The sequence below is a fragment of the Hyperoodon ampullatus genome, assembly GCF_949752795.1.
Source record: "Hyperoodon ampullatus genome assembly, chromosome: 6".
Lineage (NCBI taxonomy): Eukaryota > Metazoa > Chordata > Mammalia > Artiodactyla > Ziphiidae > Hyperoodon > Hyperoodon ampullatus.
The window spans coordinates 115,029,858-115,045,743 of NC_136919.1; the positions used below are offsets into that span (position 1 = coordinate 115,029,858).

Here is a 15,886-nt window from a genome sequence, read left to right on the forward strand (position 1 = left end):
GAAGCTGGAAGAGACAAGGAAGAATTCTCTTCAAGAACTGTTGCAAGGAGCTTATCCCTACTGAAACCTTAATTTCAGACTTCTGGCCACCAGAACTGGGAGAGAATAAACTTCTATTGTTGGGAATCACCAAATTTGTAGTAATTTGTTACAGCAGCCCCAGGAAACTAATACCATGTTGTTACCAGAGCTAGGGTTCCCCACTTGGAGCTGGAACAGAAGCAAGCATGTCCAGAGGGAGGAATTTCAGAAGGAACATACTCACTACTAGAAAAGTCACTCCATGAAGGGAGGGAAGGGAAGAGCCCATCCCCCATCTCCTGCCAGTGATGCCAGCCATAAGCTTCAGCTGCTACAGGAGCTTGCAGAATGCAGCCTGGAAAAGCTAGTCCCCCACCACGCAGAGCAGAACCAGCAAGGACAAAGAATATTTCTAAGAGCCACAGTGTCAGCTCCCATAGTATGCTATGGGAGCACAATGGATAAGTAAAGCTTGCTATATCAAGACATTTTCAGAGAAGGTGAAGTTTAAGCTTAATCAAGATGAATGATTAGAAATTCATCAGGCAAAAAAAAAAAAAAAAAAAAAGAATTTACACAAAACAAAACAAAACAAAAAAGAAATTCATCAGGCAGTGGAGGAAAGGTATTGAATGGGAAGAAAAAACATGTGCAAAATGAAGTTCAGAACCCTATGCAGTCTTCCCGTCCTCCACTTCTGTCCTTCTGGTCCCCCATGTGGAAAACAAACATGGACTGGGGCTAACTGTTAGGGGCAGGCCATGTAATTAGTCTAGGGTCTAATCTGAAGACTTAGCCGTTTTAGTTTCAGGACAGAGAGAGAACAGAAAATCCCACTGGGGAATCCAAGCTCGAGTCATACACTCCCAATCAGTTTTAACAGAGAGGGCTGGGTTAAGTCCTGTGGCAAGGCTGTGTTAGGTAATAGCTGATCCACAGTAGAACAGTATTTTGATTCCTATTTGGTTTTCCACCTTGTGTATAAATCTTAAACATTGTGTATAGGGAACCCCAGTGGAGATGAAGTGAGGAGTAAGATTTTCAATCCTCTGCCCTATTCCCCAAAAGCGAGGTTAGTTTTTAGTTCATTTGATCCATTCATATGTAAATGTTCATTACTCAGTTGACGTACCTTTCTAAAATTTGAAGTAAGTATGGGCCTGAGATAGAGGTTTGGAAATATTCAGATAGGAATTTAAAACAAGGCATTGGATGATACCATCTAGGTAGAAGGTAGATGAGGGCTTAGGGCAGGGCTCTAGGGAACCTCCCAGTGAGAGGCATATTGCTGTTGCTCTTGAGATATTACACCTGCAACTATGTGGGCCCTCTCACCTTACCTTAGGCCTGAGACACAGTTATTAATAGAAGCTTAATTTTAAACCATTAGATAACCCTTTACTGCAGTATCTATTCTACAGGGTACTGGAAGGGATTGGTCAGAAAATGACACTGCACAGCCATCGCAGCTCGGTAACCTTTTTTTTAGTCGCCAATTCTACCTGGATTTCAACAAGAGAGATGAAGAAAAAGGTGCAATTATCTCCCTTGATTTACACTTCCTGAAAATATAGCTCAATCTTTAAAGCCTGCTCTCTTATTTCTTGCTTATTTGATCCTTTAAATCCTGTTCAAACGAACATATAGTGATATTTTCTTATTTTAGCTCTCTTCTGAAGCGACCTTGAAAGGCTAAAGAAGATCTTACAGCACTTTCTTTTCTTGGGGTCTTGGTAAAAGAGGATGAAAATGCTGACTTGTCAGCTAAACAGCATCGGATGGTTACAAATGAATGCAGCCCTTCTCAGGGGACAAGACTGTATCCAGGCAGAGGCTGGCAGCCCTACAGCACTGCACATAAATGAGTGATGCACTGCAGATAAAATGGGGATCAACCTGTTTTCTGGGCAGCAAGCCCGTTCAAGGAAGAAAGTGTGTTCCTTCCTGGAAGCGCACCATCCTCCTTGTCTGCATTCCCCAAATGCCTTTCATTTGTTCAAGAAAATATCAAATAAAGGACTGGCCTCCACGAAGAAGCCACTGTCCTACAGCGGGGGACTTTGACCTCTCCAAGCAGTTATCAAACTGCATTTTCTGAAGACAGAATCAGCTCCAACGATTTAGACATATTGGGAATGTTTGTTTCTTTACTGATTCATTTCAAAAGATGTTTATAAAACATCCCAAGTAAATCTGACTGAGAACATTTATGTCTATTTTCTAGCATTTGGAATGTTGATGGTAGCTTTAAAATCTGTAATTTTGTAATAACGAAGATCTTAAAGACAAAAAAGGTTTTAGAGCACTTTGAGTCTAGTGACGTAATCTATCCCTACCAGGAAATTTCCTTTACAGCATTCCAAGAGGTTATTTTCCTTTGCAGTGTTCCTGGAAAATTCTGCTTTGTCCAGGGACACGGAGCCTACCCACTGTAAGAGAGCTCATCTCTTTGATTCAAAGTTCTAACTAACAGAGTTCCCCCTGATAGGAAGCCAACATGTACATTACCTATCTTCCCCCATCCTGCCACTCTATTAAACCTACCTGCTCTTCTACAGGAGAGTTTTCACATATTTCAAGGCTGCTTCTGATTGGCTGCCACCAAAATAGTGGCGCCCATGTTGCGGTCCTTTTCCTCACGCAGGTGGTGTAGAGCCCCAGGCCCTTCAGGAGTCTTGCCTCTGGGGCTGCGTGAGGCTCACTCCGGCGCTCAGGGGTGGCTGGCGGTGCAGGAGTCCGGGGGTCTGTTCAAGAAGTTCTCCCCCGGGCTTCCCCGGTGGCGCAGTGGTTGAGAGTCCGCCTGCCGATGCAGGGGACTCGGGTCCATGCCCCGGTCCGGGAAGACGCCACATGCCGCGGAGCGGCTGGGCCCGTGAGCCATGGCCGCTGAGCCTGCGCGTCCGGAGCCTGTGCTCCGCAGCGGGAGAGGCCACAACAGTGAGAGGCCCGCGTACCGCAAAAGAAAAAAAAAAAAGTTCTCCCCCAAAAGGGGTATGAAGATAGAATTGCCAGAGCTCTTCCACTGTGGCAAGGCGGGAAGCTTTCTCCAGACCATATACTGCGGCCTCAACCCACGGCCGACTTGTTGCCTCTTGCGGGCCATCTGCCGGCGCAGCTGCGCCCCTTTACCTTCAAAGAGATTGCGCAGGTGGGAGGGGCCATTGCGCCTGCGCAGAGGGCTCCAGCAGCTGATCAGCATTTCTTTGCTGATGGGCCGACCTGCGGCTTCACAGAGCAGTACTCTATGCCCTTCTGAGCAGTGGGCGGACGCTTGCGCATGAGCATCCAGACTCGTCGGCACTAGAGCCCTGAGATCATTAGGTCGAACGAGTTCTTCTTAAACTGAATGCTCCAGGCCTATGAACGAGTTCTTCTTATACTGAATGCTCCAGGCCTATGACTTATACTACCTGTTCCAGCGTTATGGCTGTTGATCCGGCTGGGTGGATCTGATGAGCTAAGCAATCTCATGTCCGGGTATGATTTCATCCACAAGATGACTGGAGAAGACGTATTTGGAATCACTGTTCCCCTAATTACAAGTGGATCAAAACCATGAAAGTCATCTGACAGTGCTGTTTGGCTACACAGAGTTAAGATACCTCCCTTTGAATTGTATCAGTTGTCAGGCAGCAAGATGATTCAATAGAAATGTACCAAAAGCCCTTCACTTTTCCACCCCTTCCAGAGATTAATGACATAATGCAGCAGCATGTCACAGAGCCAGAAAATCGGCGTCCTCAGAAACGACTTGCTGCAGAAGTAACAAAGTTTGTTCGTGGACCAGAAGGGCTGGATTCTGTGAAAAAGTATACACAAGCCCTTTGCCATAGTAGCATAAATGCACTGGAGGTTACGTCTGATCAAGAGTTAAAAGAGTTGTTTAAAGAACCTTCATTTTCTGAAGTAGTTCTTAACCTTGCAACAAGTGTCCTAAATATAAGCTGCAAAACAAACACCATTCCGCATGGTCCACGAGGGTACTGGCTAACAGAAGGTGGAGTTGGTATTAATCACAGACAAGCAACCTGAGAGTGCTAGTTGTTGGACCACATATACTTGAGAATGTACTTTCATTCTTAATAATGGAAAAGGAATTTCTACACTATAAACCGGCTTCAGCTATGATAAGAAACCCTGGTGGTTCAAACAAACATCCATCATTCATTCTCAAGATATAAGAAGGAACTTATATGTTCGCTTATGCTAATCAGAACAAAGAATGGAGTATACTCTAGGCTTCACACTGTAAGTAATTTCATTATTTATGTAAGCTGGTTTATGCATAAGGTGTTTGTGTGATGATGAAATATTTTATTTCCTGATCTGCAAACACCAACGACCATGATTTCCTGGGTTAATCTTTTTTAAAAATTATACTTTATGAAAAAATTAAATTATGTCTTTTCTATCCTAAAAAAAAACAATGCTTCTCATTTTACAGAAGCACAGCATCCATACTTGCACATGTATTATGAAGGATATGCCTGCAGTGAAACTGACCAGTACAGCACCCTCACTACAATACTGCACTTGTGCAATAAATGTTAGCATCTCCTTGATAATAACCTCTGAAATTTGAGTAGCACTTGATAATTTCAAGGGACTTTTTGACATACTCTCTTAATTAAAGAACTCCACAAGGTGAGGAGGAGGGTGTTATGATCTTCATTTCTCAGTTGAGGATATCTGTTCATTCCACAAATATGTATTACATGTGTGACATGTGCCATACACTGTTCTAAGCTTTCAGATTGACACTGAGAAAGCAAGACATCTATTCAAGCTCATGCAGCTTCTAATGGGGAGATTCAGGACCCTACATGCAGATCTTCATATCAAATCTCATGGTCTTTCTATCACATAAGTTATCATGTCTCTTCAGAGGTGGAAGAAGACAGGGCTCCATGGTCCTGGGCAGTGAGGGTTTAGTGAGAGACAAACAACTCTATTTATTGGTACAAAAGCATCCAGTCGGCTTTTTAGTAGTCCACTCTTAAATAAGAATTTACAGTCAACAATTACCACATATTTGAGGAAAATTGTATTATAAAAGACAGAAATCACATAAAGTAACAGGAAGGAAACAGAGATGGTACAGGAAGAAAAAAAGTTTTTAAACCTATATTAGTACCTTCCAAGAGATAAAAGATATTACATCCATGAAGCAAAAACATGATGCTTCAAAAAAATATTAAGAGAACAGCCAGAAAGAGATGTTAAGAATTAAAAATGAGGGAAAAAACCCCATAAATTTGAAGAAATCTCCCAGAATGTAGAACAAAAATATAAAGAGTTAGAAAATGGAGAGAAAAGATAAGAAAATTGGACAACTTTTCCAGAATGTCCATCATACACACATAGGAGTCACAGAAAAAGTGGACAGAGAAAATAGAAGGTAAGAAATTATCCACAAGATAACTGGAGAAAGTTTCTCAGACTTATAGGATGTGAGTTTCCAGATTGGAAGAGTCCTTTTCGTGCTCAGCACGATAGATGAAAATAGACCTACGCTAGAACCCCTGAAAAATTTCAGAAGACTGGAGATTAAGAAAAGATTCTAAAACTTCCAGAAAGAAAACTAGTTTCTTGCAAAGGATCAAGAATCAGATAGTGTCAGATTACCCAGTAGCAACAATGTAAGTCAGAAGACCGTGGAACAATGCTTTCAAAAAGAAATTATTTTCAACCTAGAATTTTAGTCAACCAACTTTCAATGGGATAAAAGGGGGGAAAAAAAGACATTCTCAGATACTTTTTTAAAAAGCTACAAAATCTGCAAAGTAGGGTGTTCAACACAGCAGCTGTGTGTGTCAGTCCACATTGGAGCATGTCAAAAAAAACTCTGGGATATTTATTTTTTTAAAAGATATTTAAAAATACCTAATGAATCTGAACATATTGGGAGATTTACACCACTGAGAGAGAATTTGGGTATAACTTAATGATAGGTGCATACAAACTAAATCAAATGGTGAAAAGACAATTATTAACTCCAGGGAGAACAAAAATATATCGATGAGAAACAGAAAGCAACTATGGTATATATACAGGGCTCAGCTATAACGTACGTTTTACAATGTGAAGATAAAACGTTTATGTCACCCAGTGGTTCCCAGAGTGTGGTCCCTCGGCCGGTCCAACAACATCATGACATCACCTAGAAATCTGTTTGGAATGCAAATTCTCTGGATCCTCCCTGACTGAATCAGAGGGGAGTAGGACCCACGCATCTGTGTTTACACAAGCTATCAAAGTGATTCTAAGGCACTCTAAAGTTTGAGAAGCATTGATCTGACCAAAGTTATATAAAATCTAAACTAGAGAGAGTGACAGGCTTTTGACATGTATGTGATGAGGATGCGCAGAGGAGAAATTCAGTAACTAATGCTTAAACCAAGCATTAAGAAAAACCAAGAAACACAATCTAAGCATAGTATTTAGAAGTAGAAAGGGCGAGAGAGCACCCTTATTTCAGTCGATAAAATAAAAACAAAATTATATAAGAAGCACTGACCTGCTCAGTCCAACTGACCTGATGTTCTTGGGCCCACCAAAATTAAGGATGTTTTCTCTTTGTAAATTATACAGAGTTCCTAATCCATGAAAGAGAACTTGCTTATAGGTAATAAAGATGTATGTTATGTTTATACATCTTACTTTAAAAATCACTCAGACGTCATAAACCATGGATCTTTTTTTTTTTTTTTTTTTTTTTTTTTTTAATTTTTTGCTTTATCACAAATTTAATCAGTTATATGTATACATATGTTCCCATATCCCCTCCCTTTTGCGTCTCCCTCCCACCCTCCCTATCCCACCCCTCCAGGCGGTCACAAAGCACCGAGCTGATCTCCCTGTGCTATGCGGCTGCTTCCCACTAGCTATCTACCTTACGTTTGGTAGTGTATATATGTCCATGCCGCTCTTTCACTTTGTCACAGCTTACCCTTCCCCCTCCCCATATCCTCAAGTCCATTCTCTAGTAGGTCTGTGTCTTTATTCCTGTCTTACCCCTATGTTCTTCATGACCTTTTTTTTTCTTAAATTCCATATATATGTGTCAGCATACAGTATTTGTCTTTCTCTTTCTGACTTACTTCACTCTGTATGACAGACTCTAGGTCCATCCACCTCATTACAAATAGTTCAATTTCATTTCTTTTTATGGCTGAGTAATATTCCATTGTATGTATGTGCCACATCTTCTTTACCCATTCATCCAATGATGGACACTTAGGTTGTTTCCATCTCCGGGCTATTGTAAATAGGGCTGCTATGAACATTTTGGTACATGTCTCTTTTTGAATTATGGTTTTCTCAGGGTATATGCCCAGTAGTGGGATTGCAGGGTCATATGGTAGTTCTATTTGTAGTTTTTTAAGGAACCTCCATACCGTTCTCCATAGTGGCTGTACCAATTCACATTCCCACCAGCAGTGCAAGAGTGTTCCCTTTTTTCCACACCCTCTCCAGCATTTATTGTTTCTAGATTTTTTGATGATGGCCATTCTGACTGGTGTGAGATGATATCTCATTGTAGTTTTGATTTGCATTTCTCTAATTAGTAAAGATGTTGAGCATCCTTTCATGTGTTTGTTGGCAGTCTGTATATCTTCTGTGGAGAAATGTCTATTTAGGTCTTCTGCCCATTTTTGGATTGGGTTGTTTGTTTTTTTGTTATTGAGCTGCATGAGCTGCTTATAAATTTTGGAGATTAATCCTTTGTCAGTTGCTTCATTTGCAAATATTTTCTCCCATTCTGAGGGTTGTCTTTTGGTCTTGTTTATGGTTTCCTTTGCTGTGCAAAAGCTTTTAAGTTTCATTAGGTCCCATGTGTTTATTTTTGTCTTTATTTCCATTTCTCTAGGAGGTGGGTCAAAAAGGATCTTGCTGTGATTTATGTCATAGAGTGTTCTGCCTATGTTGTCCTCTAAGAGTTTGATAGTGTCTGGCCTTACATTTAGGTCTTTAATCCATTTTGAGCTTATTTTTGTGTATGGTGTTAGGGAGTGATCGAATCTCATACTTTTACATGTCCCTGTCCAGTTTTCCCAACACCACTTATTGAAGAGACTGTCCTTTCTCCACTGTACATTCCTGCCTCCTTTATCAAAGATAAGGTGACCATATGTCCGTGGGTTTATCTCTGGGCTTTCTATCCTGTTCCATTGATCTATCTTTCTGTTTCTGTGCCAGTACCATACTGTCTTGATTACTGCAGCTTTGTAGTATAGTCTGAAGTCAGGGAGCCTGATTCCTCCAGCTCCATTTTTCGTTCTCAAGATTGCTTTGGCTATTCGGGGTCTTTTGTGTTTCCATACAAATTGTGAAATTTTTTGTTCTAGTTCTGTGAAAAATGCCAGTGGTATTTTGATAGGGATTGCATTGAATCTGTAGATTGCTTTGGGTAGTAGAGTCATTTTCACAATGTTGATTCTTCCAATCCAAGAACATGGTACATCTCTCCATCTATTTGTATCATCTTTAATTTCTTTCATCAGTGTCTTATAATTTTCTGCATACAGGTCTTTTGTCTCCTTAGGTAGGTTTATTCCTAGATATTTTATTCTTTTTGTTGCAATGGTAAATGGGAGTGTTTCCTTGATTTCACTTTCAGATTTTTCATCATTAGTATATAGGAATGCCAGAGATTTCTGTGCATTAATTTTGTATCCTGCAACTTTACCAAATTCATTGATTAGCTCTAGTAGTTTTCTGGTAGCATCTTTAGGATTCTCTATGTATAGTATCATGTCATCTGCAAACAGTGACAGCTTTACTTCTTCTTTTCCAATTTGGATTCCTTTTATTTGCTTTTCTTCTCTGATTGCTGTGGCTAAAACTTCCAAAACTATGTTGAATAAGAGTGGTGAGAGTGGGCAACCTTGTCTTGTTCCTGATCTTAGTGGAAATGGTTTCAGTTTTTCACCATTGAGGACGATGCTGGCTGTGGGTTTGTCATATATGGCCTTTATTATGTTGAGGAAAGTTCCCTCTATGCCTACTTTCTGCAGGGTTTTTATCATGAATGGGTGTTGAATTTTGTCGAAAGCTTTCTCTGCATCTATTGAGATGATCATATGGTTTTTCTCCTTCAATTTGTTAATATGGTGTATCACGTTGATTGATTTGCGTATATTGAAGAATCCTTGCATTCCTGGGATAAACCCCACTTGATCATGGTGTATGATCCTTTTAATGTGCTGTTGGATTCTGTTTGCTAGTATTTTGTTGAGGATTTTTGCATCTATGTTCATCAGTGATATTGGCCTGTAGTTTTCTTTCTTTGTGACATCCTTGTCTGGTTTTGGTATCAAGGTGATGGTGGCCTCGTAGAATGAGTTTGGGAGTGTTCCTCCCTCTGCTATATTTTGGAAGAGTTTGAGAAGGATAGGCGTTAGCTCTTCTCTAAATGCTTGATAGAATTCGCCTGTGAAGCCATCTGGTCCTGGGCTTTTGTTTGTTGGAAGATTTTTTATCACAGTTTCAATTTCAGTGCTTGTGATTGGTCTGTTCATATGTTCTATTTCTTCCTGATTCAGTCTTGGCAGGTTGTGCATTTCTAAGAATTTGTCCATTTCTTCCAGGTTGTCCATTTTATTGGCATAGAGTTGCTTATAGTAATCTCTCACGATCTTTTGTATTTCTGCAGTGTCAGTTGTTACTTCTCCTTTTTCATTTCTAATTCTATTGATTTGAGTCTTCTCCCTTTTTTTTCTTGATGAGTCTGGCTAATGGTTTATCAATTTTGTTTATCTTCTCAAAGAACCAGCTTTTAGTTTTATTGATCTTTGCTATTGTTTCCTTCATTTCTTTTTCATTTATTTCTGATCTGATTTTTATGATTTCTTTCCTTCTGCTAACTTTGGGATGTTTTTGTTCTTCTTTCTCTAATTGCTTTAGGTGCAAGGTTAGGTTGTTTAGTCGAGATATTTCCTGTTTCTTAAGGTGGGATTGTATTGCTATAAACTTCCCTCTTAGAACTGCTTTTGCTGCATCCCATAGGTTTTGGGTCGTCGTGTCTCCATTGTCATTTGTTTCTAGGTATTTTTTTATTTCCTCTTTGATTTCTTCAGTGATCACTTCGTTATTAAGTAATGTATTGTTTAGCCTCCATGTGTTTGTATTTTTTATAGCTCTTTTCCTGTAATTGATATCTAGTCTCATAGCATTGTGGTCGGAAAAGATACTTGATACAATTTCAATTTTCTTAAATTTACCAAGGCTTGATTTGTGACCCAAGATATGATCTATCCTGGAGAATGTTCCATGAGCACTTGAGAAAAATGTGTATTCTGTTGTTTTTGGATGGAATGTCCTATAAATATCAATTAAGTCCATCTTGTTTAATGTATCATTTAAAGCTTGTGTTTCCTTATTTATTTTCATTTTGGATGATCTGTCCATTGGTGAAAGTGGGGTGTTAAAGTCCCCTACTATGATTGTGTTACTGTCGATTTCTCCTTTTATGGCTGTTAGTGTTTGCCTTATGTATTGAGGTGCTCCTATGTTGGGTGCATAAATATTTACAATTGTTATATCTTCTTCTTGGATCGATCCCTTGATCATTATGTAGTGTCCTTCTTTGTCTCTTCTAGTAGTCTTTATTTTAAAGTCTATTTTGTCTGATATGAGAATTGCTACTCCAGCTTTCTTTTGGTTTCCATTTGCATGGAATATCTTTTTCCATCCCCTTACTTTCAGTCTGTATGTGTCTCTAGGTCTGAAGTGGGTCTCTTGTAGACAGCATATATATGGGTCTTGTTTTTGTATCCATTCAGCCAATCTGTGTCTTTTGGTGGGAGCGTTTAGTCCATTTACATTTAAGGTAATTATCGATATGTATGTTCCTATTCCCATTTTCTTAATTGTTTTGGGTTCGTTATTGTAGGTCTTTTCCTTCTGTTGTGTTTCTTGCCTAGAGAAGTTCCTTTAGCATTTGTTGTAAAGCTGGTTTGGTGGTGCTGAACTCTCTCAGCTTTTGCTTGTCTGTAAACGTTTTAATTTCTCCATCAAATCTGAATGAGATCCTTGCTGGGTAGAGTAATCTTGGTTGCAGGTTTCTCTCCTTCATCACTTTAATTATGTCCTGCCACTCCCTTCTGGCTTGTAGAGTTTCTGCTGAGAGATCAGCTGTTATCCTGATGGGGATTCCCTTGTGTGTTATTTGTTGTTTTTGCCTTGCTGCTTTTAATATGATTTCTTTGTGTTTAATTTTTGACAGTTTGATTAATATGTGTCTTGGCGTATTTCTTCTTGGATTTATTCTGTATGGGACTCTCTGTGCCTCCTGGACTTGATTAACTATTTCCTTTCCCATATTAGGGAAGTTTTCAACTATAATCTCTTCAAATATTTTCTCAGTCCCTTTCTTTTTCTCTTCTTCTTCTGGAACCCCTATAATTCGAATGTTGGTGCGTTTAATGTTGTCCCAGAGGTCTCTGATATTGTCCTCTGTTCTTTTCATTCTTTTCTCTTTATTTTGCTCTGCATTAGTTATTTCCACTATTTTATCTTCCACCTCACTTATCCGTTCTTCTGCCTCAGTTATTCTGCTATTGATCCCATCTAGAGTATTTTTCATTTCATTTATTGTGTTTTTAATCGATGCTTGATTCATCTTTAGTTCTACTAGGTCCTTGTTAACTGTTTCTTGCATTTTGTCTATTCTATTTCCAAGATTTTGGATCATCTTTACTATCATTATTCTGAATTCTTTTTCAGATAGACTGCCTATTACCTCTTCATTTGTTAGGTCTGGTGGGTTTTTATCTTGCTCCTTCTCCTGCTGTGTGTTTTTCTGTCTTCTCATTTTGCTTATGTTACTGTGTTTGGGGTCTCCTTTTTGCCGGCTGCAGGTTCGTAGTTCCTGTTGTTTTTGGTGTCTGTCCCCAGTGGCTAAGGTTGGTTTAGTGGGTTGTGTAGGTTTCCTGGTCGAGGGGACTAGTGCCTGTGTTCTGGTGGATGAGGCTGGATCTTGTCTTTCTGGTGGGCAGGTCCACGTCTGGTGGTGTGTTTTGGGGTGTCTGCAGACTTTTTATGATTTTAGGCCACCTCTCTGCTAATGGGTGGCGTTGTGTTCCTGTCTTGCTAGTTGTTTGGCATAGGGTGTCCAGCACTGTAGCTTGCTGGTCGTTGAGTGAAGCTGGGTGCTGGTGTTGAGATGGAGATCTCTGGAAGATTTTCGCCGTTTGATATTATGTGGAGCTGGGAGGTCTCTTGTGGACCAGTGTCCTGAAGTTGGCTCTCCCACCTCAGAGGCACAGTACTGACTCCTGGCTCCTCAATTTGGGATGATTTGTTGTCTATTCATGTATTCCACAGATGCAGGGTACATCAAGTTGATTGTGGAGCTTTAATCCGCTGCTTCTGAGGCTGCTGGGAGAGGTTTCCCTTTCTCTTCTTTGTTCTCACAGCTCCCGGGTCTCAGCTTTGGATTTGGCCCCGCCTCTGCGTGTAGGTCGCCGGAGGGCGTCTGTTCTTCACTCAGACAGGAAAGGGTTAAAGGAGCAGCCTCTTCGGGAACTCTGGCTCACTCAGGCCGGGCGAGAGGGAGGGGCACGGAGTGCGGGGCGAGCCTGCAGCGGCAGAGGTCGGCGTGACGTTGCACCAGCCCGAGGCGCGCCGTGCGCTCTCCCAGGGAAGCCGCCCCTGGATCCCGGGACCCCGGCAGTGGCGGGCTGCCCAGGCTCCCGGAAGGGCGGCGTGGACAGCGACCTGCGCTCGCACACGGGCCCCTTGGCGGCGGCAGCAGCAGCCCCAGCGTCCCACGCCCGTCACCGGGCTCCGCGCCCTCAGTCGCGACCCGCGCCCGTCTGTGGAGCCCCTCCAAGCAGCGCTCTTAATCCCCTCTCCTCGCGCAGCAGGAAACCAAGAGGGAAGAACAAGTCTCTTGCCTCTTCGGCAGCTCCAGAGTTTTCCCGGACTCCCTCCCGGCTAGCTGTGGCACATTAGCCCCCTTCAGGCTGAGTTCTCGCCGCCAGCCCCAGTCCTCTCCCTGCGCTCCGACCGAAGCCCGAGCCTCAGCTTCCAGCGCCGCCCGCCCCGGCGGGCGAGCAGACAAGCCTCTCGGGCTGGTGAGTGCCGCTCGGCACCGATCCTCTGCGCGGGAATCTCTCCGCTTTGCCCTACCCAGGTATGTGGGGAGTTTCTTGCCTTTTGGGAGGTCTGGGGTCTTCTGCCAGCGTTCAGTAGGTGTTCTGTAGGAGTTGTTCCACGTGTAGCTGTATTTCTGGTGTATCCGTGAGGAGGAAGGTGATCTCCGCGTCTTACTCTTCCGCCATCTTCCTGACTACTCAACCATGGATCTTATATTGCAAAATATTCAGTTACAAATTGGTATTACTTTGTTATCCTGTAGATGAGGTTTTTCATTGAACACCAACATATGGGGAAAAGCATGGCACCATGACTTTCGTTATTGAGCATGGTATGATGTGGCATGTTACATAAATGTGGGATTAAATGAAATTAAAGAGGTTATATATATATTTATAATATATGTGTGTGTTATATATACATATTTATTTATTTATTTAACCTTTATAACAATTTTAGGAAAAATGTGGTCATCTCTCATTTAGAGATGAGGAAATCCCGGCATCAAGAATCATTGAAAATGTTTAACGTCACACAAGTGGTGAATGTGCCTTCCATGACCCCCTGTTAAACTAGATTTAGTTTGTAATTATTTGTACTGCAACTAGTCAGATGGGGCAGCATCTGCAGACAACTACAAGACGCAGAGGACCCCATCTTTCTGTTTTGATACAAGGAGCTCAATAAATTAAAACGAGCAAGTGGCTCTGTAATTTTCTATGTAATCCTTAACAAACAAAGTAATTTATTAATCACCAAAATGTCACAGGCAGTTTACTAGCCAGTGAAGATATCTTCTTTTCCTAAAAAAATCAGGCATAACTCTAGACATATGGAGTGAATGGGGGAAAATCTGATTCTTTAACCTTATTTGCCTTAGAATTCTCCTTCAGGTTCCTACTGGCAGTGTGAACACGGACCTCCCAGACTCTGTATTAAAGCCCTCCAGGGCCCGCCTTATTTCCTGTCCTGTTTAGCATACAGTCTCGACTCTAAATCATGCACCACGGTCAGGAATCAGCCTTGGTTATAAGAACTGACTGACCAGGGAAGACGAGGAGATTGTGTAGACACTCAAGCTGACTGCTGTATTTTTCTTTTTAAAATAAGTATCACTTGCATCCTTTACATCCTCCTCACATTCAAGCCTCGTTCTGGATCTTACAAATGTCATGTCAAAGACGAGCAGCCCAGGCCCTGACTTTTGAGATAATCTTACATCCTTATCAGATACAGGCTCCCAGCCTCTGCCCTGCAGCCCCTGTGACTGCTTCCACTCAAGCTGCTTCCATTTGGATGCTGGGTTTCTTTTGTTCAGAGCACTCCACCCTCAAGCTGACTTAGTTCAACTGCACATCCACCCTGAAACCATTTCACCCAGGGAATCGGGGGGCAGACACACCTAATTTCACAGATGAGCAGGCCCCTGAAATGAGCTCAGCAGCCATGCAGAATGATTACTAATGATGACGTAACAGATTTCAAAGTGAAATTGACTTGATGTTTGGGGGTCTGCTGAAAATAAGGATGTTCTCTCTTTAGGGTCTGAGTATAGTTTGGTTCTTTCTATTGAGGTGAGAAAGAAATTGCAGAATTCCCAAAGATAAACTCACTAAAATGATCCATAAAAGCAGTGTCCAAAACTATCCAAATCATTTCCAGCTTATCTCCCATCTTCTGCATGAAGCAAAGACCCAGGCATTTCCCCAGAGGCCCAGGCCCCATCACTGGCTCAGATGGCTAGTGACCAGGCAGACAGCAGACCTTGCTGGCCTGACCTGGCATCCGTTCCAATAGGGGACAAGTCACACCATGACAATGGGAATCAAGTGCTCTAACCCCTTCTATTACTTCTCTCATCAAAGAAATGTGTCTTCTCAATAAGACAAGTTTCTATTCTTTTTTGAAACCTTTCTTATTGTGAAATGTAAAAATATAGCACACCTACAGAAAAATGCATAAAATATAAATGTGCAGTTTAATGAATTATTGTAAAGCAAACATCCCTAAAATCACCTCTGAGGACAAAAAAGGAATATCCTTGCATTCCAAAAGCACTCAGCATATCGTTCCTAATTAAAACTCTCTCCTATATCCTGGAATAACCTGACCTGACTTTTCTGGTGATCATTTCCTTGCTTTTTGTTATACTTTTAATACTAATGTATGAACTTCCAAATAATGTGGTTTAGTTTTGCTTATTTTTAGCTTTATATAAATGGAATTGTACAGTATGTATTTTTAGTTTGGCTTCTTTTACACATTATTATACATATGTTTTCATTATTATATTTTTGAGATCTCTTTACACGCTTGACTAATGAATGCATAGCAGACATTTATTCATTTTAATTGATGTATACTGTTTCTGTTGATGAGCATGTGTTTTTTTCTCATTTGGGCCATTATGAATAACACTGTTGAGAATACTTTTCTACATATCCCAGTTCACTCTGAAAGTCATTAATAGACATAAAAAATGAGCAAGTCTGAATTCAAAGCCAAAAGAGACTTTTAAAAGGGAATTTTCAGATCCTAATACATTTTTTCTCTTTTGTTGCAAATGTATGTTAATCCTGAAAAGGAATGCACAGACCCTATTACCTTACTATTCTGTTTGTCCCGCCTCCTTTCTGTGAGCTAGAAAAAATACTTTCATGACAATGTTAGGGGAATTGGGGGTCCTAAAAGCCTTTTTTTCCAAGGGACTCTCATAACACCTGAGTTCTAGAACAGCTGTGCCACTATTTGCCAGTGATAAGAC

The 15,886-nt window shown here is 41.1% G+C and overlaps 1 pseudogene across 1 annotated transcript; it reads left to right on the plus strand.

Moving 5' to 3' along the window:
* Positions 1-3,380: 3,380 nt before the first annotated feature.
* LOC307054892 (tyrosine--tRNA ligase, mitochondrial-like) lies at positions 3,381-4,149 on the plus strand (annotated as a pseudogene). Its single transcript has one exon. The product of its transcript is annotated as a tyrosine--tRNA ligase, mitochondrial-like (transcript).
* The last annotated feature ends 11,737 nt before the right edge of the window (positions 4,150-15,886 follow it).